The sequence below is a fragment of the Zosterops lateralis genome (genome assembly GCF_965231275.1).
Source record: "Zosterops lateralis genome assembly, chromosome: 1".
In the NCBI taxonomy this organism is placed as follows: domain Eukaryota; kingdom Metazoa; phylum Chordata; class Aves; order Passeriformes; family Zosteropidae; genus Zosterops; species Zosterops lateralis.
Window position 1 is genome coordinate 24,159,672 of NC_139762.1, and position 24,594 is coordinate 24,184,265.

At 38.6% G+C, this 24,594-nt stretch overlaps 1 protein-coding gene across 1 annotated transcript in view; it reads left to right on the forward strand.

Moving 5' to 3' along the window:
- FZD1 (frizzled class receptor 1) overlaps positions 1–23,756 on the forward strand; it is a gene marked incomplete at its 5' end in the record, with an annotated part of 102,761 nt that extends 79,005 nt beyond the window's left edge. Inside the window, 2 exons of the mRNA XM_083875738.1 lie at positions 21,977–22,071; positions 23,710–23,756. The remainder of the gene's footprint in view (positions 1–21,976; positions 22,072–23,709) is intronic.
- Positions 23,757–24,594: the final 838 nt, after the last annotated feature.

Consider the following 24,594-nt stretch of genomic DNA (forward strand, 5'->3'; position numbering starts at 1 on the left):
GGCTGGCTGTGTAGTCCATGGATGTACTGTAGACCTCTAAAGTGGGTCAGATGAATCATTCCTCAGAAACTCTCTTTGCTCTCCGCTGAGCTTAAGCAGAACTGAGGATGACTAATTCAGATGCAAACATCTACATTGCAAATGTTTAAGGTTAGGTGATGCAAAACCCGAGAACAAAGATGAGTTAAAATGATAGGCAGTAACTCACTGGGAGTTTTGAGAATCTCAGTAAAATAGGAACATTAGATTCAGGTGCCTAAGTAGTAGTCAGTGATATAAATCTCTTTGTTGAATCAGCCCTTTGACCTAAATTCAGAGACACACAAATAACAAAATTTGGACCTTTGAATGAGAGGTCCAGTTCTCCCCTTGGTACCTCAGAGAAGACGGCCAGAACGCAGGAGGCAGCACACCAAGGCTAGCCAGACCCTACAGCAGAGCCTTGGACCCTGAACAACCTTCTGAAGACCTGCATTTATACTGAGTCTCTCAGAGGACTCAGGGTTGTCCTCTATGTCTCTAAAGATTGATGTCTGAACAAAATATTATTTCAATATCTCTTTCTGTCTTCTGACATTGCTCAATTTAGTTTCAAGTGAAAATCCACTGAGTTCTGGCTGAATCCTCACCATGGTCACAGTGTGTTTGAATCCATATCTTCCAATGTGTTCCCTAAAGATCAGGTCACCATGCCTTGTGGACTGAGGAAAAAGCAAAAACATTCCTTTTTGCCAAAGTTCTTCTTTGTGTTGATTATTTGAATAGTCAGTATGGCTCTGCAGCTTGGCAGCATTCATTGTTTAAGGGGGACAGTTGAGTGCTACTGCTGTACTAAAAGCCATATACATGTATTACTGAGTTGTCATGTAACATGCAACTGAGGAAGATGCAGGTGACAAGATTGAACATGATTCCCTTCCAAAATAAATGTTATGTCACCTAGGCAACACTTTTAAAAAGCTGTGAGAAATTGAACATCTTCAACGAGAAGAGATGAAAGGAATATTGTCCAAAAATAGGCTGTCTGACTTTTGATTAGGGCATGGATATGGACTTGAATTATTCCTTCAGCTGTTCTCTGTGCAAAACCACTTTTTGTAAGAATTATCTGACTGTGTCTAATTCCATATAGTGTATTGATTAACGTAGCTAGATAATCATTCCTTTGTATGGCATGAGGCAAGGCCATCCTTCTTCAAAAAACTGAAGTCATATCCATGGTAAGAAAATACAATAATAAAATTCTTGAATTTTGCATATAAAAACACAGTAGAGTCAGCACAACAATTAAAAATATATTTTAAAGAGTAGGGCTTTCTGAAAGTATTTAGGACTACTTGTTGATTCTGATACAGGAGGAAATAATCAGTTCAGAAAATTTAAATTAGTAATTTCCGTTAGTGTTCATCGTGGAAGAAACTAAGGACTTTTAATACTCTGGAGGGTGTTGGTTTTTTTTGGGGTTTTTTTTTGTTTGTTTTTTTTTTTTGTTTTGTTTTTTTTTTTTTTTTTTTGTTTTGTTTGTTTGTTTTTTGTTTGTTTTTTGTTTGTTTGCTTGTTTGTTTGTTTGCTTTGTTTTGAGGTTTGGGTTTTTGTTTTCAGGGAGATTTTGAGGGGGGTTTTTTGGTTGGTTTTGTGTTGGCTTTGGCTTGGGGTTTTTTGGGGCAGGTGGTGAGTAGACCATCTCCTTGAAATTTCTGCAAAAAAGGATAAAGAACAAATGGTCAATTGAACGCTAAAAAAAATTACCAAGAGCAGATGTTATTAGCTTGTTGTTCTAGGACAATGCAACAATGCAATAGTGGAACTATTAGTAAGGGTGTGTAATTTCTTGCCTGAAATTGCCTTAGCAGCAGGACTGAAGAGTGACAAATGGGGTGTCAGTTTTTAGAAATTTTTCTAAGGAAGTTCTGAGGAACTGCAGGCCTGCAAGATTGACATCTATACAGGGTACATCAGTAGCATGTTTAATAAGAATAGAAATAATGCACATCTGGAACTACTCCATGTCTTTTCCCATGGAAGCATTGCTTTATAAATGTAGAGTTCTTTAAAAAATAAAAAGCATGTAGATAAGGGTGACCTGGTAGGTACAGTCTACTTGGATTTCCAAAAAGCTTTTTACAAAATCCCTCAGTAAAGATTTAGCTTTTAAGAAAACTAAACATCTGGGGGATTTTAAAGGGGAATTTTTGTTTAGATGAATATCTGAATGAAAGATAGAAAACAGAGGTTAAGAGTAAATGTTTAGTTTCATGTTGAAATGAACTCACTAGAATTCTGCAGGGGCTGTCTGATATATTTAAAATGTTCTCCAAAAGGGATGAGCAGTGAGGTCAAGTTTGTTAATTATACTTATTTACCCAGAATATCAAAGGACGAGGCCCAAATGTAAAGGACTCACTAAGCAATTGGGCAATAAAATGGTAAAGGAAATTCACTGTTAATAAATGTAAAGTGATGGGCATGAGAAAATTCTGACTTTGTCTAGAAAATGGTGAGCTCTAAAATGATCTCACCACTCAGCAACAAGACCTAGGTGTGAAGGTGGGTAACTATGAAAGTGTCATATAAACATTAATTAGTGGTCAAAAAAAAACAATTAAAACATTAAGAATCTTTTTGAAAGGAGCAAAATTAAGTGCATCACTATGCCACTATATAAAGCCACGATTTACCAATGCCCTAAAACTCAACAAATTGTGATCTCCTTGTCCCAAAATGTTTTCAATACATCTCAACAAATGAGATGGTGATGAGGCCTGAAAAAGGTTAGCTCTGGCATCAAGAGCTAGATAGTGAATGTATCCTAGCAGACTCTTCCAGTATCAGACCTAGCGGGTGCGCAGTGCAGGCAGATGGGCCTGAAAATAGTTAAAAGCTGAATGTGAGGCTTAATGCAAAGTATCATACAAGACTTGACGGGCTCTTATTTTTTTCAGGGACACATGTTTTCATCCACTGCTGGATGCAGAAAACAGAGCTACATTGGCATTTGATCTGAAGTAATAAGGTCGTACTTATATATTTAAATTGGCAGTGGCGGTTTCACACTGGAAAAGGCAAGAACTGAAAGGACATGGAAAAGAAATGGCTCTTCAATGAGACAAAAGAATGTCTGAAGGCCAGAAGATTATCTGAAGATTATCACCTTGGATGAGCTGCAGTAAAGTTTGCTCCTCAGTTTTTTCTAGATTACTTAGTTTGCATATAGATGGAACATTCAGCTATGCAATAAATGCTTGTGTGGTGTCTTCTGCATACAAGTGCAATATCAGCAAAATCCAAAATCATGTGTTCTGCTTGTTGCAAAGACAACCATATATATTTTGCCAGTCAATATAAGATATTCTCCTGGATATCTCATCTTCAAACATCTGTAATGCTCTGTTGTGTTTCACTTTCCATTTTAATGAAGTATAAGGTGCTTCATTTTCCCTGTGCCATCAACCTCCCCTGAACCATACTTCCAGAAATACTTAACTGCCAGAACATGGAAATTGAAGGAGGATTCTTTTTATTGTTTTATTGTAATTCCATACTTGCCAATCTGTCCTTTGCTTTTGTCCTAACATTTACATGATGCTGTATTTGACATTAGAAATGGAAAATACTTCTCTGCTTATCAGTGTAGAATCATAACCAGCTAGTTGGAGCCATTATTTTCCAAACTCTGATCTAACACAAGTAATCCCTTCTAGAGTTCACATATAGAAAATAAATATGTACTTAATTTTGAGCACAAGAGTAATCCCAGTCACTGTAACTATGTCTGAGACAACAGAACTCGCCAAATTTCTGCCCAGAAGTTTTTATGCATGGGACCACAATTCCTTTATATTTTCACTTGCTGCATTGCTCACAAACCATACATTCAGGGTTTGGCTCTAAATTACGTTTTCCAGATTCTTGGATTCTTGTAGCCTTGTTTCATGGGGGAATAGTTTGCTTTGATATGAGCTAAAATACCCTTAGAGGAAGACACCACCTACCACAGTTGTTAACTACTGATCCATGTAAGGCCATGAATATTTGTTGACTAAGCGGGATTTCTTAATAGAGAATGAGAATGACTTCTGTCATATTAAAAATCTTCAGTAGCAAATCCTAGACCACATGAAAGAATGGAAAACACAAATAATTTTAGTTTCATGTGGCTTTTATAAAGATATAATAAAACTTAGCCTCTGATCGATTCACAAGAGATAATGGCAAAAAGTATAAAAAGCAAGTTCTAAATAGTGCATGACAAAATTGTCTTGCATCCAAACATGATTCCAAATGGTTTCATTCTGATGAGAAAATAGTTAGTACATGGTCCTCTTATAAAATTATAAGCTCAAAAGTTTTTAACAAAAGGAAGCAGTTACAACACAAACCTTAATCATGAATCTCATTGCCAAAAGTATAACTAAACTTACAAAATAATTGTACTGATTGAGGCAAGAGTCCACTAAGTCCTATTAAACCAAATACTTGGATATAAGTTTCAGCTACTTTGGTCTGTGATCCATAGGTTTCCAAAGACTAGAGGGATGTAGCAGTGAAACAAACATGGGAGGATGGTTATCTGAGTATCTTTTTTTTCAGACAGTGTCAAAGCCAAAATAATAAGGTTTATGGTCTCCTAGTTACAAGGAGTACTAGTCAAAGTTTCTTCTAAGTGTAAACAGAACAGGTCTAAATCACCTTTCTTAGGTGGCCAACCACTTTGGGAAAAAACAAAAAAACAACAAAGGAAAAAATATAGACTTTTAACAGTTTCCTGAACAATCTTTTAAGGACAGGTTACATCCTAGGTAAATAGTTGAAATACCCTAGATTATCAATCAACAATATAAGTTAATATTACTACATTAACAAAAAATAAAGGCTTGGGTTCCTCCCACTCACTGCATCCTGACCTGCTCTCCTACTCTAAATGTTTTTGAAGAGAAGTTATGGTCTAAAGAAATGTTTTGTTCTGGAATGAGCTCTTTTATTCACAGTGGAACATGCCTGAATTTTACCAATCTCCACCAAAAAAAGGTTTTTTTGTGAATAGTTGGTGAAAGAAGCCTAAGGAATATGTGTACCTAATCCTATTAACTGACTTAATTTAGAATTATTAAAAGCCTTGATACACAGGATTTAACACAATCTTTCTAGCAGGGTGTGATGTAATCTATTTTTGTTCCTCAGCTAGCAGATGGCTTACCTTTAAGTAATTTCCAATATGTTAGGAGATCAAAAGCCATCCTTATGCCATGGAGGCAGTAATCGTTTCTCTCTGCTGGAGGTTGCTTGGTACTGTGGTGGGGATATGCAAAAGCTGCTGGCATTTCCAAGCATAGAAGGCCGACATTTCTTCAGACTTTGAAGTTAATAATCCTTCAGAAGTTGAAAAACTGAGAGATTTTCAAACCCTTTTTAATGTTCTATATGCCATGTGCTAAAGTAAATATCTGTAAGTAATCACTGTGGACTAGTGTAAGGCCACGCCGCACACACGAGTGTGGAGTGCGTGCTGCTCGTGGGGGGCACTCTGTCCTGCTGAGGCAGCTCTGTCCTGCTGTGGCAGCCCTGCCCTGGGTGTGGGTGTCTGCCTGGTGGCACAGCTCACACTCAGGGCCCTGCCATCAGCTCAGTGCACACCAAAATGCCCAGCTGCAGCTGGGCCTGGCATGCCACAGAACAGCCCTGCACATGCGGCCCTGGGCTCTGCTCTCCCGTACCCAGTGTCTGTTTGTGGCATGTCTCTGTGTCAGAGATTCACTCTGAGTGCTTCCTCTCTGCAGAGAGAGAGATGTTTTGTTTCACCGTAAACAGGAGACTCAGCCCTAAAATGCCTGTTAGCAGTTGAGCTCAGACAGCAACGGGGATTAGGATTGCCCATGACAGGGTCATTGATAATACACTGCACAGCTTTCAAAACAGACACATTAAATTGCCTGCTATCTATCCCTGTATCAACCTCAGAGAGTCATTTCAGTACAGACAGTTTTAAATCCCTCTTGGAATCGCTATGATCCAGCCTTGACAAAAAGACCATCCTACCTGGAAAAGAAGAGCACCTGCCCAGCAAGGAGCAGTGAACAGACCCTTGTTTTGGAGCAGGAGGCTCAAATATTTTGAATAAAGAATGCCAAGTCTTACAAAAATTTGCCTACTGGGCACATTTCTGGCTTCTGATCACATTATATTTATCTGATAATCACAGTTTTTGATCTTCTTAAATTAAAAATAGCAGTTAACATTACAGTTGCTCTCTCAATAAGATTTAGTGGTTGGAAATTTCTAATCAACTTCTTCTACAGACAAAGGGTGCAAAAAACAGTACTCAGAAATAATAGGGTCTGTATTTAGGTGTTGCTAATACTGACTCATTAAAATACTTACATAATTTAAAATCAACTCTGAAATAAGGTTAACCTATACAAAGGCCTAAGATTACAGAAATAACTTCAGACCATTTCATATTAAATTAAAAATAATACTTGAGTTAAACATATTTATTCTTGAAATTTTAAGAGAGTCCCACTACTCAGGAGTAAGGTTTCAATGACTGAACACCTGAAAAAATGTTTGCTTTTGCCAGCTGTAGGTTCCCCACAGGTGCAGAGAAGGTTTTTATTGCATTCAAGACACTCATTCAAGCTGAAAAACTGATCACATACTAAAAAAAACAGGAAAGCTTGTTTTTTTATTTTCAATCTATGAATAAAAATTGGGTGATAGAGATTCAGATATATTAGTTTAAACTCTTAAAAAGTAGAATGTTGAGATAGCCTATGGGGCATTAAGAAAAGGCAGAGTATACTACCATAGTTGATTTTAACACATTGTGATAACAAAAATCATAAGTTTCCAGAACATCCTAATTACCAAGAAACATTTTTACAGCTGTTTCTTACAAGCATCCAAAATCAATGTAGAGGTTGCTCTTGCACCAAAGAGCATTCATCTGGTTGGTAGGGAGTATCATATACTGTTTTATGAGCATAAGACAATGCAAAAAAAATCCCAACAGTGAAAGATGCACATTAGGCCATAATATCATCTCAAAAAATATGCATAAGACACACTCACAGCACAGCAGATTTTGCCTGGGTGGCTTGAGGTGCCCAACAAAACCATCTGGAAATCAAGGCACATATGTGTCTGCTGGGGGCCCATCCCCAAGGTGCAGGGAGCAGACCCTGCTGCAGGGTGCAGTGGGAGTGTGCTGGGCACAGGGGCAGCCCTGGCTGCCCATCCCATCCTACCACCTGGGATCCCATCTCCATCTGGGATGGAGAACAGGCCCAGGGCTGCCTTGGGTGCCACAGCTGAGGCAGAGCTGTGGCTGCCATGGCCTCACACCCCAGTGCACAGGGGATCAGGAAGGCTCATTAGCTGCTCTCTGCTGAATTCAAGCTAGTGCAGAAGTCTTTTTTCACTGTTTAACTCCCCCAGCAGGAGAACTGACTCAAAGAAAGGTTAGGGCATGACCACATCAGGGTTCCATAGTGAAAAGAAAGAAATTATACTGAAAGCATGGCCAGGAGTATCATCTTGGTCCAATTTACTTCTGCCAAGATTGCAGTGAATGAGGCAACAGTCTAAAAGTGTTCACAGACTCAGGAATCAACTTCATTTGTCCAAGCATGAATGCAGGGAATATCAAACATATCTGGGTGAGGGTTCAGCAACTGACTCTTAGGAATGGGAAAGAAATGTTACTCTTTATTTGCAATCATAAAAAGCCCCTCATAAATAGTCTACTATTTGGGGCATACAGTAAAAGCCTGGTTTATTTGAGAACACTAGAGATAAAGATATAACAAAACAATAGTTGCTGATAACCATTTTTTTAAATATTAATTGTTTCAGTAAGAGCAGGCTCCTGACATTTTGCAAGTGTCAGCTGGAGAAGCACAGCCCCCTTACTGAGGAGCCTGGAGTTCTCACCCTGTAGTCTGGAGAAGCCTAGGGAAAAGCAGCAGGCTCAGCTGTAGCTAATCCTGTCCTTTTTCTTCCTGACTTCTTTTCCTGAGACAGTAATGCTCTGTGCATGATTTACCCATCTTCTCCAGGAGCTCTGCAGCTGGAGTGCCTGTGCACCACCTCCCCTTGCAAAACTCCTCTACCTGCCTCACTGTGCATGGGGATTTCTGACCCTCTGTTTTCATGTGATCTGGACGTATCCTCTTACCCAGCTGCTGCTTCTCTACCTCTGTGGTGGCATCTGTTTGCTTGTCTTTTACTCATATTTTATACACATCAGTAATTTTTTACAATGCTGTTCACACATCAGTCTCCAGAACTGAAAAACTATCTGGTTTATCCTTATTTTTAAGTTAGGAAACTGATGCTCAGGGCAGGAATGTGATTTAGTTAATGTAAACAAGGATTCTAGTGCTTTAGTCTGTAACCTCTACTTCCTCCCTAGGCTCTCTACTTTTAATAAAATAAACCTTTACTTTGACTTCAGTATCTTTCTTATTAATGAGAAACTTAGTCTTAGGGGAGAGCTAGAATTAACTTGTAGTCTCAGCGGTCAATGCTCATAAAAATAAATTTTTTTAATTCAGGTGGAATCTAACAGGTTTGAGCAACCAGTGTGCTGTGTGACCACAAAAGGAAAAACAGTCAGCCATCCCACATTAGGGAGACACCCTTGTATAATCAGGGGAAATCAAGTAAGATTTTTGTTGGTGGCACAGATCTTACAGGAATATCTAGTGTATAGCAGTCCTTTTCAGATATGGCAACGTGGGAAATCAAAAATCAAAGTTAGCAGTAAGTATCTGAGGAGGAGTATGAATCTTGTAGCCATTAAAATAGAAGGGAAAAGTCTTTCAGATTTGCACTTGTATTTCTTCTGGGTATTCTGTAAACTTTCCATTATCTGAGATGCCCAAAGGATTTCCTGAATGAGTCCACAGTAGGCTGTAAACAGGGAATAGCCAGGATCCATGCCAATTAAAAAAATGAGCACGTCCTCAAGTTTGTAGCTCAGTGTCTAGGATTCAAATCCCTGTCTGAGCACACATTTGCAAAATACAGACATCTGAGCAATGCTTCCCAGGTATACTTGCTGCCTGAAATATGAACTGAGGAGGAAACTCCAGCTGGCATATTAGCAAAAGCAGAAGACACCAGTTTCTTCCAAACACAGCTCAGGGAAAAGTTATGCACAAAAATCTCTCTGATACATAATCCAGTGCAGGCCAATGGTACAAAAGCCATTCCATCCTATGGTGTCTGGACATAAAGGGCTTGTCAAAATGAATATGAAATGACTACCATGTGTCTGTATATATAGGAAAAAAAGCATAGCACAGCAGTGACTGCACAGCACTTTCTATATTCCTACTGTGTACCAGGGAAAGATTTTTCAGTTCATACATCATTCACAACTTGCTACAGGGATTCCACAAAGCCAGTACATATCCCTTACACAAAGAAAAGGGGGGAAAAAGAATAGATTTAGAAAAGAAAAGATTCTGAAAATATATCTGCTGGATGAGTAGTCAGTGCCTACTCAAACTATTTGAGAAGCAGATACCATGCTATGAAGAGAAGATGCACCAAATATGAACCACTTTTTTACCCTCAGTTCCCCCCTCAATTTTGTTAAGAAGTTACAATAATATCTAGTATCATTAGGGGCTACAGCTAATGCCTGATGTCTTGTTCCTTGAGGCACCATCCTAAACCCACTATTTAAGTAAAATATGCTGAAGAGAAAATTTTGAAGAGCTTCATGTAGCATTTATATCACTATGGGTCCTCTGCGATAAGCAGTGGTTAAAAAGTAGTTTATAGATACTATATTACACACAAGGCAGTACTGCAGCATAGTGCCAAGCCCAGATCTAATCTAAGAATGTGTTTTAACTCTGAAATGAATACTGTAATGCAGACTGCCTGCTAGTTCAGTTTCAACCATATTTTATCTCCTGGGGTTCTGAGCTGATTGTAGCAGAAAAAGGTGCCAAGACAGTCTCTGATATTAAAATATATGTGTTACATATGCACCAAGTTTTATATACAGTTTAGACTTAAATATCTACAGCATAAAGCCAGTTGGGATGTAAACTGTTTTCAGATGTGTCTATGGGCTTGAATGGAAAAGAAAATATTAATGGTATTCAAACTGATGGCAGTCAGGATCCAGAAGGTGAGCTACAAAGTTCTGAAGGGGAGCTGCTATGTTTCTCAAAAGCTATAACCTTGACATTGAGGTTAGCTCTATTTCTCCCTTACACAGCAATGTGTTGCATTATAGCTGTCTAAATATTCCTGGAAGTGTTTCAGAGATTTTGTGACCCAGATGTGGATTATGTGTAACACTAACTATGTACATGCTGGAGATGATTACGTTGGGAGCTTTCAGATTCCATTCTGCACATGTAGCATTGAAAAGAAACTTGACTTGTACTTATGAAATTCCTTTTGACCATAAGAAAAACAGAAGGAAACCCCCTTTGGAGACTTCCATAATGGGAAACAGGAAACAGGGCTGTCAAGTGGAAAGTTTGCAGCACAGGAAAAACAATGGCCTATATAAACATAAATGCCATTATCAGATACTCTGCAGTGGCCTTGCAATAGGTCCAAAGTTGAAAATATGCAGTGGTTTGTGTTTTCATTCAGATCTAAAGATTTCTTTATGGGTTATTCCGGTTCCTGTTGAGCTCCAGTGGTATTTTGATACTGACAAATGGGCATAGGTTAAAATACAGGGATAATGGTTTTAAAAATACACAATTTATGACAGTTTCCAGCATCTTGACTCATTTTTGCTCTTTTTGGTCTTTGTTTTTCATATCTTCACAGGCAAAGCAGTGAAATTGAAGCAGCTATTGCAAAGATTTCTCTGGTAGCAATTCCATGAGTTTCAATGGTAGGATCTAAATATCAAAACCAGGATCCTGGTATTTCAAAGTTCCATCCATGAGTTTAATTTCTCTACAGGTTTGATAAAAGGCTTGTTTTTTTCATGAGCATTGGACACTTTGTTCTAGGGACTGTACTGTATCTTCTTGCTTAGACCTCAGTCAAGGATCCTGTTCCAAGGTTTCCTGCAAAAGAAGAAAACACAGAGTATGCCACAGGCTGCCTGATGCTTGATGGCCACAAAGGAAGAACTTGATTATTTATTTGCAATATTTCTACAGTAAACTAGGGGTCAGTGATGGTAGATATTCTGGAAGGAGATCCTATTTAAAACAATTTTAAACCAGTCAGCAATTTCTAGGGGGCAGAGCCTCTTTGGCTCTCAGGGAAAAACAAAATAATCTCCAGACAGCTTATACTACATTACATTTATAGTCTGTGTTAAAATTCTCTAGAACAGGAAGGAACCTAGCCAGAAGCTGCCCTGTTTTAAACTGAAGGTTCAGAGAGTTTTACAGATTAATTTTACCATCAGTCATCCCACTGAGGTAGCTTTCTAGCTCCTTTGCACTGATGACAAAAAAGGCTCTAAAACACAGAAGTTTTATCCTTGTTCCACAGTTTTGTGGTTCTGCAAATGGGAAAGGAAAGGCCTCTGATTAAATATAAATGTTGATATTGATGTGGTCACTGGTGTCATTAACAAAAATGGAACCAATACATGCATAATTTCAAAGTTTTAAAAACATTCCTTTTAACATGCTCATTTCTCTGCACTGCTTGTAAATTGAGACTATCTTGGGCAGATGCTGTGAACACCAGATCTAAGTCAGATGAATTCCACCACTCACTTTCACTTGCCAAGTACACACAAAACCACAAGAGGGTCACTTCCATGGTTTCATGGTTTTACCCTGAAAAATGTGACCGTCAGCTCAGTCTTCTCTGTAACACTGGCTGTTTTCCACAGACGCAGTGAGCCTAAAGATGGAGCAGGACATGCTCTCTCATGCACCTGCTGCAACTGCAGAAAGTATTTGAGAAAGAATATATTCTTCTCCAAGTGGGATACTCACAGCCTGGGCTTTCCCTGCCTTCAGTAATAGAGTAAAGCAGAGTCTGTTGCATACTAATTCTTCTCAGATTCTATATGACTGCCTTAGTGAGAACTGGATACTGTTATTGAAGTCCCTAAACTAGTTAAGACCTGGTGAGAGAGACTGTATTATTGATTAGACTTACTGAATGTATAACTTATCTTTTATCTTTAGAGATACTTCACAGCTCTTTTGTTATTCCTGTGTTTGAAATCATATAGTCAGTATACATCAATATCTTCTACTTTGCTACAGCCAACACCAAAGATTTTTAAAAAGTCTTTTTTGCCTCAAGAATCAGAAATGAAATATTTTTATGTCCTTTAGAAAATTGTCTTTCTCATCTGAAGCAACTTCACTGGCAATATTTGGATCTGATAATCAGATTACAGCCATGTTGAAAGATACACCTTCAAGTGAATAAGTAATGTAATTTCTGTGTAGCACATAAGATATTTTCCCAAAATGGTACCAACCACTCTGAATGATCTCCACTATCTTTAAATAACATGATTCAATCAAAGCCAGTTGGTTTATTAAGAACAAGAGTGAATTAGCTAAGCGGAATCAAAAACTAGTAATTTATCATACAAATATTAAGTTTGCCCTTTCACCTTACCCTTTCTCACAGGGTGTTCCATCTATGCCTGGGAACTGACTTCCAGCATCCCTTGGGTATCCTCTGCCTTGGTGGCCACCCCGAGACGGGAAGTCTCTGCTGAAGGAAGTTCTGTTTTCCCTGGGTCAGCTAGGGAAACAGGCACAGTTTTCCCTGTGCCTGGGAAAGGATCTTTTATCTGTGCTATTCAGTCACACTGAGGCTCAGGGTTGATCAAAAATCCTCTTCCTGGCTTCTGTATTCAATTTCTTCCTTTTTCAGAGTCTGTGCAAATGAGGAACTGATTGATTACGTGAAGAGAGCACAGATGGGGCATCTGCCCTTTTGGTCACCCCTTACTCCACACTGTTCTCGATGGTTCTCCCAAAATAGTGGTTTAAAAGTGATGATTATGCTGTGCATAATCACACAGACAAGGGTTTCAATTTGTCAGAGTATTCTCTGCATTTTCTAGTTCTGCAGTTCCGTGGAGGTTTTCCTAAATGTGCTGTGGCTGAGGGAAGTACAAAAATTAACTGCCTCTCTTCAGGATATAAGGTGTAAAATTAAAGCCATCAGAAAGAGGAAACCACACTTATAACAACCAAAGGCTCAGCTTCTGTCAGCTCAGCACAGAGCTCTCCCCACCATTGTCTGCCCTTGGAATTAGATTCCAGTTGCCGTTTTCTGAAGTACCTCATTGACTACAGCTCAAATTTTCCTTATGAATTATTTGAAAAGCCTGGCTATACTTTCTGTTCACCCCAGCCACATAATTTTCAATAACTCCTTTATTCTGGAATTAAGGACAGAGCATACTTTGTGGTCCTGTTGTACAGATCCTAGGAACAAATGACTTCAGACTGCTCTAGTCATTGAGGAGAGATAGGACCTTCACAGCATAATCCATCTTTTCTGTCTTAAACAGCTGTTTTAGGATAGACTAAATCACCCTCTGGAAGTATCTGTCTCTTCCCATTGATAATTAAGAGACCCTAATGAGTGGCAGAGAATAACCACTAACTTCAGAGGTATAAGATGAAGGCCAACAGATCTCATCATAAATAGGAAAGTGAACATTTCACTTGGGCTGCATTCTATAACTGGAAGGGAACTCCAGACAAATGTTAGCATTCACAAACTGTGTCTTCAAAGAAAAGCTGATTTTCTTCAAGGACTGAAGAAAAATGTTATTGAAATGCTACTTTATTAATACCTTAGAAGTAGAAAGAAATATCCTAGGGAGAACACTAAATACAAGCTGGTGGCTGCAAGCAGGAGGAACCCTGAGCTATATCTCTTTACTCTTAAGAGGTTAGTTTAATTTGCATGGTAGGATTATGTTAGAAATAAGTGAGATATTATTTTGGAACTCTTTATGAAATCAACAGCAGAATAAAAATCAAAGTAATCAAACCTTTCATTTCAGAGCATAAATTATTACGCATATAAAGCCATCTGGCATCCTCCACCCAACCGGAACCCAGGATAAGATTGCATTCCTTTCCTGGAAGTGGCTGGATCATGAATGCAACTTGGTACACTGTGAGAGATGTGGTAAGAGAACCTAAAATGGGGCTTTTGGTCAGTAGCATAACTGCTGCTTCTTTATGCAGAAGTACAAGTCCAAAGTGTGGTAAGAAGTCTTATGACATTTCTTCCAAAAATGGACTTGTTAGCCACAAAAAAATGATGTCTCCCAGAAAACTTACTTTGTTCCCTCTGCCCATTTGATCAGAAAAAACAATTTGTTCTACAAAAAACCCCACAAAAAAACCCCAAAAACCACAAAAACCCAAACCCAACCAAACAAAAAAAATCACCCCCCCAAAAAAAACCAAACCAAAAAAAAAACCACCACAACCCCCCCCCAAAAAACCCCCACCAAAAAAAAAAAAAAAAACAACAAAACAAAACAAAACAAAACAAAACCCAAAAAAACCCAAAACACTACAAACTTATGAAAATGTTTTCAAGAAAATAAAAATGAGGACAAATAAACTCAGAAAAAGAATTTTCTATCTCTCTAGGCAAGGTGCTTTTACATTTTAAATCATGAATCTCTCACAGTGAGAAAAAAAAATGACAGAATAACATGTTTGTAATGTATTGTATGGATTTGACTTCTAGCATCATTACTTGATTTTTAATTTGTCTACTTCTAAACTAACCATTATTGCAAGGATGCCAGTACAGCTCATTTTCCTTATCCAATGGGAGGACTGGCAAAGTTGAGGGAAGTGATGATTTGGAGACCAGTTGGTGATGCTGCAAGTGAGCTCATTTTTAGTGTTCAGTGTTGCTTAGACATACAACTTTTACCTGTTCTGGGACAGGAAAGGTTGTGCATGTATTCAGAAAGATGTGACTTGGAGACAACAAATGTTGCAGAATAATTCATGTTAGGAAAACACAGGAGAAGGAAAATACCCCAAGAGCTCACTAATTTAAAATCATACTTGGATTTTTAAAAGAAAATTAGTAATGGGTAATATTTTACAGTGATTACTTTAGTCACTCTTTATAACATGAGATAAAAAGCTTTTCAGTGCTGAGTTTTCCATCCCTCATCCCTGAATATTTCCTTCATCCCTGAATATCTGGAGTGACTGGAGTCCCTGTTGTCTTAAAAGATCACTTTACATTTAGCAGTATTTTACAAGCTGTCCTCATCACCTGAAGCCCCGATAAAGCCATCAGCTCCTCACACAGGCAGATATGTGCTTTAGACCCATTGTTATGCAAAGAGTCAGTTCTGTTACTTTAGATTATTACTGTCTTGAATTACTTTTAGATCATTTCTCTCTTGAAGCAATGCATAAGGCAAACTGCGTGCAAATGGATGCTAGCTCTATTTAGCAGCTACCTTATTTGTTAAACATAAATTAGAAGTTCAGCATGCACAGACTGAGCTAAGCACTTGAAATATCATCAAGGAAGTGCAGAAGCTGGATACATAAATAAAATCTATTGGATTGTCCATATCATAATTGGCACTGCCACTACCTCTGGTCTTCTTAGGTGTATCCAATCCTTGAAACTGCACACCTTTGCCAGTACTGTTTTGTTGGTTTTTTTTTCATGGAACTGTATTTCCTCACCTGCACCCCCAATCAACAGTGACTACTTAAAACAAGAAGAAATACTTCTGTGTGTTTTGGCTGGAGTCACTGTTGCCCCAGTGAGAGGCATCAGGGCCATGGCTATGCCCAGGGAAGATCTCTGCTGCAGAGCTTCTCTCTGCAAACTGACCCCAAGGAGGATGTTCTTCTATCAAAATGCAAAGAGTTGAAGCAACAGGTGTAGTATCAAAGATAACAAGCCTTTACCACCTTCATCTCTGAGAAAACCAGCAGCATAATGAAGATAAATAGGAATTTTACAGACAGGTAATCACATGGTAACAGATCCTTGTTATTTAATACCACCAGAGCTATTTCAAATAGTGTTAGGACTTGTCTGTGCCCACCAGGATCAAGTTCTGCTAATCAGTGATCTGTAAATGTGCATGGTTCATTAGGGCCCTGAGAACAGCTGTCCATGTCTGCTCAGGATCAGATTACAGGATATCATTAACTTGGATTCTATATCCGCTTCAAGGCTTTTGTTACAACTAACTCATAATTCTTTTTCTTTCTTTTTTTTTTTTTTTTTTTTTTTAATTGTCCTGGAAACCAGGAGAGCTAAAGAGTAAAGTTTCTGTTTTACCTGCTTCTGTTCAGTATCACTTTAACATACATTCAAAAGAAAGCTGTAAATATAATGTCCATTGTAAATACTGCAATAAAATACAGAATAGTTTCATGCCTCTTACATATGTCTGTGCTCAAGCTTTATAGTTGAATTGTTTTAGAGGAACTACTTAAATCTAATCTCCTACTGCCTGTAAAATATGTAAAAAATGCATATATAAAAAACCCCACATTGTATATTTCAGAGAAAGCTTTTCAGTTTACTTTGGTAAGTTTTATCTGATAAAATAATACATTGGTTTGGCTATTACTGCATGACTTAAGTACAGTTCCGGAAACATAAGGCTGAACAGCTCCTTCCCATGAACTGTACTCTAATTGTGGTATGGGGTGATTGATTTTAAATGCTTCCTACTACAATAAGAAATTTATAGAGAATATGTAGGAAAATAAAAGTGGCTTTTTAAACTTTTTTTGAGGCAATTTGCTTCTTTCTGCTTTTTCTTCTTTCTTAATTCAAAAAGTGATTCAATAATTCAAAGAAAAAGATGGATTCACAATTGATGCAATTGGGAGCAGGAATAAAAATCAATCAACACATTACTGGCTGAATTTTGCTCAATTATCATGACTATTATTCTCCCAGGGCATCTAAACAATCCCAAACTGGATTAATGAATTATTTAGGCAAATAACAATACCCAAATTCAGTAGTCATTATGAATAATTACACTAGCAAAAAGACAGAAAATAACACTCTAACAGAGCCATTTCTCTCTACAGCAAATGTGAGTTTATGATATCCTGTTTTACTCATGTCAGCCATTAGGCGATTATTGATTAATATATTTGTCATTGGACACTAGGCCTGGTTGTTCACTGCTGCTCTTTTAAGCAGACTTCTTACATTTATTATTCCAAATCTACTTATTTCTGTACATGGAACAGGACTATGTTCCTAAACCAGCTGGAATTCCTAGAACAGCTTACAAAATATTAAGATTAATTAATTAAGATTAATTAGTAAAATATTAATGGAAACTGCAAATATCTGGATATAGTACGATATTTAAGCTAGGGCTCTAGCGTAAAAAGTGTTCTTCAAAGAAACTTTGTGAATATTGTAGCCAAAAATCCATATCTTGTAAGAGGCCCTACTAAAAATCCAGATTTGATGTACACCCAATATTTGAGTAGCATACTAAATGGAGTGGCTCTGAAGTGAGGCTGTCAATCCATACCTAGAGACCAAATCAAATTGATCAGTTCCCTCCAGGAGAATTTTGTAAAATATCTGCAAGAATGTTGTGACTGGTCCCCTCATCATTAAATAAACACTCTTCCTTGGAGTCCCTTAACATATTCTTATGGAGTGATGCTTTACAATGAAAAATGTCCCAAATTTATAAAATCATTTACAGGGAAGCAAAGGCTGCTGGAAACAAAACAATACATCCATGGAGCTTTGCAGTCTCATTTATGGGACCCAGTTCTATTTCAGGGTTTTGATTGTCTCTTGTTTTATCTGAAAAAGCTTTTCTATAAGGATGACTTTAGATTGTGATAGTGGGACATTGAAGCCTGAAATTTTTGGCCATACCATTCAGCTTTCTGTAGCCTGAGTCCAAAAATGTTAATGCTCCTGCTCTGGCAGAGATGCTTAATAATATAAGTGAGCAGAATTAAACACAGTTGTGTATGCTGTGCCCTTAAACCTCTGGCTGTGAAAACGTGTTCATTTTTGCTCTGTACAAATGATGTGCTACATACATTTTCTTAGCAAAAGACAGGCAAAATAATACTCAGATTTTAAACAATTTCAGATGATTTTTGCTTAAAAGAAAAGTGTGTTTGTCTTTTAAAAAGAAGGTGCTGAGGACTGGCTTTGACAGAAACTGCTTAAAAGGAACTCTCAGATGCTGACACACTGACCCACAGTGCTTGGCTGCAGGTACTAAAAGCCCCAGTTGAATGTTCTCCTCTAAGCATTCACACTTGCAAGCAGCTGAAATGCCCCTCAGAGACTGCCAGCACAATCTGGCAGGACACCAGACCATCCCTAAAACAACCAAGAGCCCACACACTCCCTGAGGGTGGTCCTGGGCTGGCAGGCTGCAGAGTCCAGGGATAACAGGATGGGGAACCTCATTCACCCTGGGACACTGGTCACTGGGGAAAAAAAAGCCCAGGTGGGACCTTTCTGGTCAATTGCTGGATCTTGAAGATTGGTCAGTTCCCTAATGATATACTAACAAGAAATCTTCTTTGGCAAAATTTTCTTTCTGGTGTTCACATTTTGCCAGCACATGATGTCAATTTAGATTGAGAAAAAAAATTACGCTGAAACCAATTTATCACTGGAGTATTATATAAAAGCAAAACAAACAAAAAACATTGGTAGGGAAATTAGTTTAGTTAAATGGCCTGCAGGTACTGGGATGGCTTTCTCCCAGCTGGAAATATTGCCATAACAATGAGAAGTGGATTGTAGGTCATGTTCTGCAAAACAAATTTCCATTCTGGTTGTAATAGCTCAGCACAGAGCACAGACAACACACAGGGCCAGAAGGGCAGCCTGGGCAGCAGTTTAGGAACTTCTGAGCTGTATGAAGGCACTTGCAAGCTGGGTGAGTGAGTCAACCAACAGACATCTCTAAGTATTTATCAGCATGACTGAAGAAAACCCATCTCCTCTCTCTTTCTAGAGGCTATCTCTCTCTAGTCAGAAACTGTAGAGGTTATACAAGACAGTTGCACACCAGCCTTTAGGGTAAAAGGTCCCATACTATTAAAGCCATAGCACTGAAATTGTTGGCTAAGCTGTGTCTTGGCTGTAAAACTGGGCAAGCAATAAAAAATAAGATCCATGACTCCTTTATTTATTCATGAATCATTGCTTAGCACTAATAGTACTTAATAATGAAAATGTATAATATCAAGCCATCTGGTAAAAAAAGGTATGATTCAAAGGATTAATATACTACAAATTATTCCTGTGAAACAAAATACAACACATGAGGTACTGATGGTTTTTCACAAAAGATTCATTATTTAGCCCTGTTCAATGGCTGCTATTGAAATTCTGGCAAGACCTCAGTTTTCTTTTGCAACGCTGGGGAAGAATTAATGTTGGAATCTGCTGGCAGAAAAAAAATCACAGCAATGCACTTGATGTATTTTTCAAAAGCATTCACTTTAATATAGGAATCTTTCTATCTGACATAGCTTAGTGAGTGAATAGTAATTAAAGGTAATCATTCAAATCGTTTAGTGCAATTTTTTAAAAATTCTTTTTTCAACTGAATAATAGCCCTGCTGTAAAAGGGAATGTTTCTATACCAGCTTGCTTTTGATAAAGCAATAACAGGAGACATAACAAAATGCTGTGATGAAAACAAAGTCACAGCTCAGAGCCTTTTCTTACAGCTTTTCTTGCAGCTGTGGCCCAAATTATAGGACTTTTCCACACACTTAACTCTGGCTCTAATTTACAGTAAGTAGTTTTACCATGGACATCTGGAAATATGTGATTTTTCTTTCATCATATTGATTTATGTGACTATAATTATGACTATCATGGTGTCTGGGAAAAATACTAGTTTTCCTGTTACCTGCTTGGACTTGTTATGTTGTGCAAACTCCTGTAGGGCTTTTTCCGAAAAAAGCACATCTGCATCCTGGTTCCTTCATCCTGTTGTCCTGTCTAGTCTGTCCTGAGCATGCAGGAGCTGAGGCACAGAGGGACAGACAAATGTGTCAGGCTGCCTGTGATGATAGCAGCATGGGTCACCATGGGAAGCCAGGTTGGATGAAAGCTTTAGATGTTTCTTTGTACAAATTTAAACCTTTCCACCCCCATGAAACCAGGGCCAAAGAAGAGAGTGGCTCCTTCGATTTGCTCCTCTAGTCATAGCATTGAGCAGATCCAAATGCCCCCAGGCTCCCCAACACTTAAATTCTAGATCCAGATTTGGACACACCTTTTGCATTTTGGGGTCATTTTTGAGTAAGCATAAGCAGTGGTACTCCACTGATCCAACATTCACAGCAACAGTGAGAGACATTAAAACACAGTGAAGACAACTCCCCAGTGCAGTTAAATTCCCAAAGAGGGGACTCAAGCTGCTGCTTTGGAAGTAGCTAAGGAAGACTTTCAGATGTCCCAGTCCTTTGCACCAACTTGCCAGTCATTTCTTTTCATCATTAAACTCAGTAAGGATTATTAACAGTAACTGGCTCACCTTCACCTGTGTAAAAAAAATGTCCTATAAAAATTGCATTGAATTCTCTGAAGGTTTAGGATAGGAACAATCTCTTCTACTGTGAACCTGTGATCTTTATTGTCTTTAAATCAAGAATGACTATTATGAGAAAAGATTGTTGTCAGACTGCTTGGGGAAACTGGTGCAGAAACTAGGGTATTCACAGAGCCTTGAACAGGAAGCAAACCACTCTGCTGTGAGAGCAAACCATTAGAGTTTACTTGCTTTAATTGACATATTTGCATGTTTGGCATGAAAGGGCATGATGTGGGTTAATGTTTAGTCCGTCTTCCTGTGAAAATGAGATTCATATGGCTTTTCTGTTTCCATCAGCATGCATTTTGACTGTTTGTCTTCTGGGCTTGGACATAGATCTATAAAGTTTCTATCAGCTGAATGGCAACACCTAGTCACTGGATGAGAAAGATACTGCTGCCCAAAGTGAGGGAAAAGAACGTGTGAGTGTTGTCCCCTTCATGAAATGCCACAGGATCTTGGTGTGGGACACTGACCCTTGGGAAGGCAGAGTCACTGGTTTATCCACTGCTCTTAGAGCAGCCTGCTTCTTTGGGCAATATTTAATGCTATTTTAATAAGTTCTATTTGAAAGTCATTAGGGTCTTAAATGTCAGGAACTGGGAGCTGCTGGAGACTTTCAGAGCCACTTGGCTCAGCAATGTCCTCCCATGGGTAGGATTTTATCACCAGGGGGATGAGCAGGAGATGCTACCTGTGCCTTCTGTGCTCTGACAGGTTTCTGTATCAGTTGCTCCATGTTAGTTGTTGATATATAGCCCAGGTTCCTAAAGAAGCACAGCCATGGGGTAATTGCTATTTGTGCAGCCACTTCTCTTTTTGCTGACCCACGCCTTGTCAAAATAATTTTTCAAGATGTTACATATTTCAACCAAGTTCACAACAGGGTAAATTATCAAAAAAAAAAAAAAAAAAAAAAAAAAAAAAAAAAAAAAAAAAAATTCCTCAAGGAAGGAGTTCCCACCTTCCTAGACATCAAAGGCATGAATACTGTGGGACCTAAAAATGCTGTTCCATACTGTTTCTCTCCTCTTTACATGTGTGAAATACATAAACCAAGTGGAAAGTGGCTGTTTAAAGTGGCTAAGGGCATCCATAAGCTTTCCGAGTATATTTACATCACATCTAAAAATGGTTGCTAGGATAACTAAAATGTTTATTGGCAGAATATAAGAAGAGAGTTTTATGAAATGTTTCCTTCTGGACAATAAAAAGGAGGAAAGGGTGATGATGGTACTTCTGAGTGTCTGTAACCCAAACGTTTGCTCAGTCCCAAATCCTAGCCCATTTGTAATGTTACGTAAATGTCATGCATTCCATGTCTGAGTAGAAGTCAAGCTAAGGACACGTCATCTGCTCCATATGAAAGTAATTCATGCTCACAATGTAATTCCACATACATAACAACTTCCTCAACTTTTTTTGCAGTTACCAAGCAATTATTTGGGGCACACGGAGAGGAATGTCAGTGTAACAGTATTGGCTTGTAAAGAGGGTTTGGAATTCAAATTCCCCTTGTGAAGGTGAGGGTTAATAACTCAGTTACTGCTATCTTGTAAAGAATTATCTATTTGTCACACATACAGATGAGAGTTTTTCTTATGCTGAATTCTGTATTCAAAAATGTGATTTTGTGTATTTTTCTTGTGCAACAAATTCTACAAGCTTTAAGTGGAAGCAATGCCACAACACTGTTCAGTCACAGTGCTCTTCATCAGCTTAGTACTTCTCAAGCACATGGAAATCCAGTCAACAGGTACAGTGCTCTGCAATAGATTATGGCTTACCAGCACATTAAGAACACACTCCCTTACAAAATACAACCTAACTGGCATCAGCGCCTGCATATTTTACACCTTTTATGTTACTGCAGTAGTTAAATCTATTCAGTCATTTCTTTGGCACCCGAGTCAGTTAATCTGGAGACATAAATTCATAGGGGCTCACTGCTCATCTAATAAAAAGTTAGTCTCTGCCCCAGTAGCATTTACTGCATCATCACTTTTCTTACAAGACATGAATTTTTCAACAGCTTGTGAAAAGTTGTGAACAGAACCTTAATTAAAACCACATTCAGCAGAAAGGTATCTTACATTATGAGTGAAGGAAAGATGTGGGTAATATTAAGCAGCTGTTAAAATACACAATTAAGTCAAGCTAATTGTTATTACTGGCAGCTTCAATGACCGATGAGCAGTGAAACGCTTGACTGAACAGGCCTTTGGTCAAACCACTGATGTTGCACAGCTATTCTGCAGTAGGCTCCTGACCCCCATTGAATACAGAGATGTAATACTGACAGCCAGATAAACAATGGAATTTGTAGGAGTATCAAAAGCATTGTCCTTCCTCCTGTTCTTACTGAAATGGACCAGCTGGCTGAATCCAGGCTGGAGAAACCCTAATGAAAGTTCATAGGTTTGAGGGATGGGAACCAAAAAGGCAGTCTGATCTCCCAACACAGATTCACAACCTCTTCCAGTAATACCCAGTAATTGAAAAACTCATGACTGGACTGGAACATAGCCCATTGAACAGACATTCAGTGTTGATTTTATAGATACCAGGGATGGGTTTTCTGCATATTTTCCCAGAAATTCTTAAGATTCTAAAAGTTTCGAAATACAGGTGGCAAAGCCAACATAAGAATTTCTTGCCTTCCCTTCTCAGCCTCTGGCTACTTCTGCTCTCTGTGCAGTTGCTCCCTCACTTGTGACAGTGGAACCCTTTGTAAACCCACACTATAAAAAAGATTGCAGTAATGATTAAAAAAGCCCACAGGAAACTCTCAATTTGACTTAATTACAGAAGAAACATTTTGTTAACTGCCTCTTTATAGGCTGAGGCATTACTGCAAACTTGATTTAGTCTTGTTCCACATGATTTGCAGTTACTTACATTCAGGACATGTATAAAATGCCATCTTTCTGCTATGGAAAGGCTTTGCAACCACAATAGCTGTATTGCTCTTACTCACTCAATAAGAAGGGAGGGAGGAAGTTTCACTGTAACTGTCAATTAACAAATTACTGAAGGGTGAAAATGGAACATAATCATTTAAGCAGCAGGACAAGGACATGGGAGATCTCTGATTAAGAGAGTGAATTTTATGCCAAATCACAAGCAAAATATTTCAGTCAACATCTCACTTTTCTTTTTAGTTTAAAATTGGAGGTTCTGGTGCCTTCCCTTGGCAAGTCGTCTCTGTGAACATCCTAGGAGCCTTCTTGAGGCTTGTAGGAATCTAAGGAAGAGTAATTTCCTTCCAGAGTCAGTCACAGGATTTTTTTCAGCATTTGAGCCTACCTGGGAGGCCAGGGGTTGATAACCAGTTCCAAAACATAACCAGGCCTCCTTTTTGCCTTGGAGCTCTGTGTAACTCCTGCACTTAGAAGGCTTTCACTTCAGCTGATCCGGCAATCAAGCCTGGAAGTAAAATATCCAAAGGAAGCATCTTGTGCTTCAATCTCTGCTCCAATCTCTGCTCCTTAGCCAGCATGACAACAAGGTACCTGTACTGTCTCCATAGAGCCCCACTGTCCATCAGGAACACCCTTGTGTATGTGGGAAACAGGTTGTCTTCAGCAGCCACACAGACACAGGAATTTACTCTTGAAGAAATTTAGCCTCTTGTCAAATTCTGTCTCTTTCACACCTCCAATGAATGGTGATTGCTTCGTCCCCATGTCCCTGGAGGCATTTACTTCATGCACACCTCATGGGTGAGAGATGGAAAGAGAACTTTTATGTGTTGGGGCTGGTTTTGCTCTGAAAGGTGCTCATATACACGGTGATAGGCATGTTGGAAGAACGGAATAGGACAGAATATGCTGCCAGCTCTGTTTGAAATTGCTTTCTTCCCAGTGAGGTGGTTCTGATTGTGCCTTCATCCTGTGCAAAACATTATCATTCATTTAATACAGCTTAAAGTGCAAAGATAAGATACAGTCTCTGCGTGGGGGACTCATCTAAGGCTGCAGTTCATTTCTGAACTGGTCAGCAAACAAGAGCAGTTACTGGAGGGAATACAAGTGAACAATGTAGAT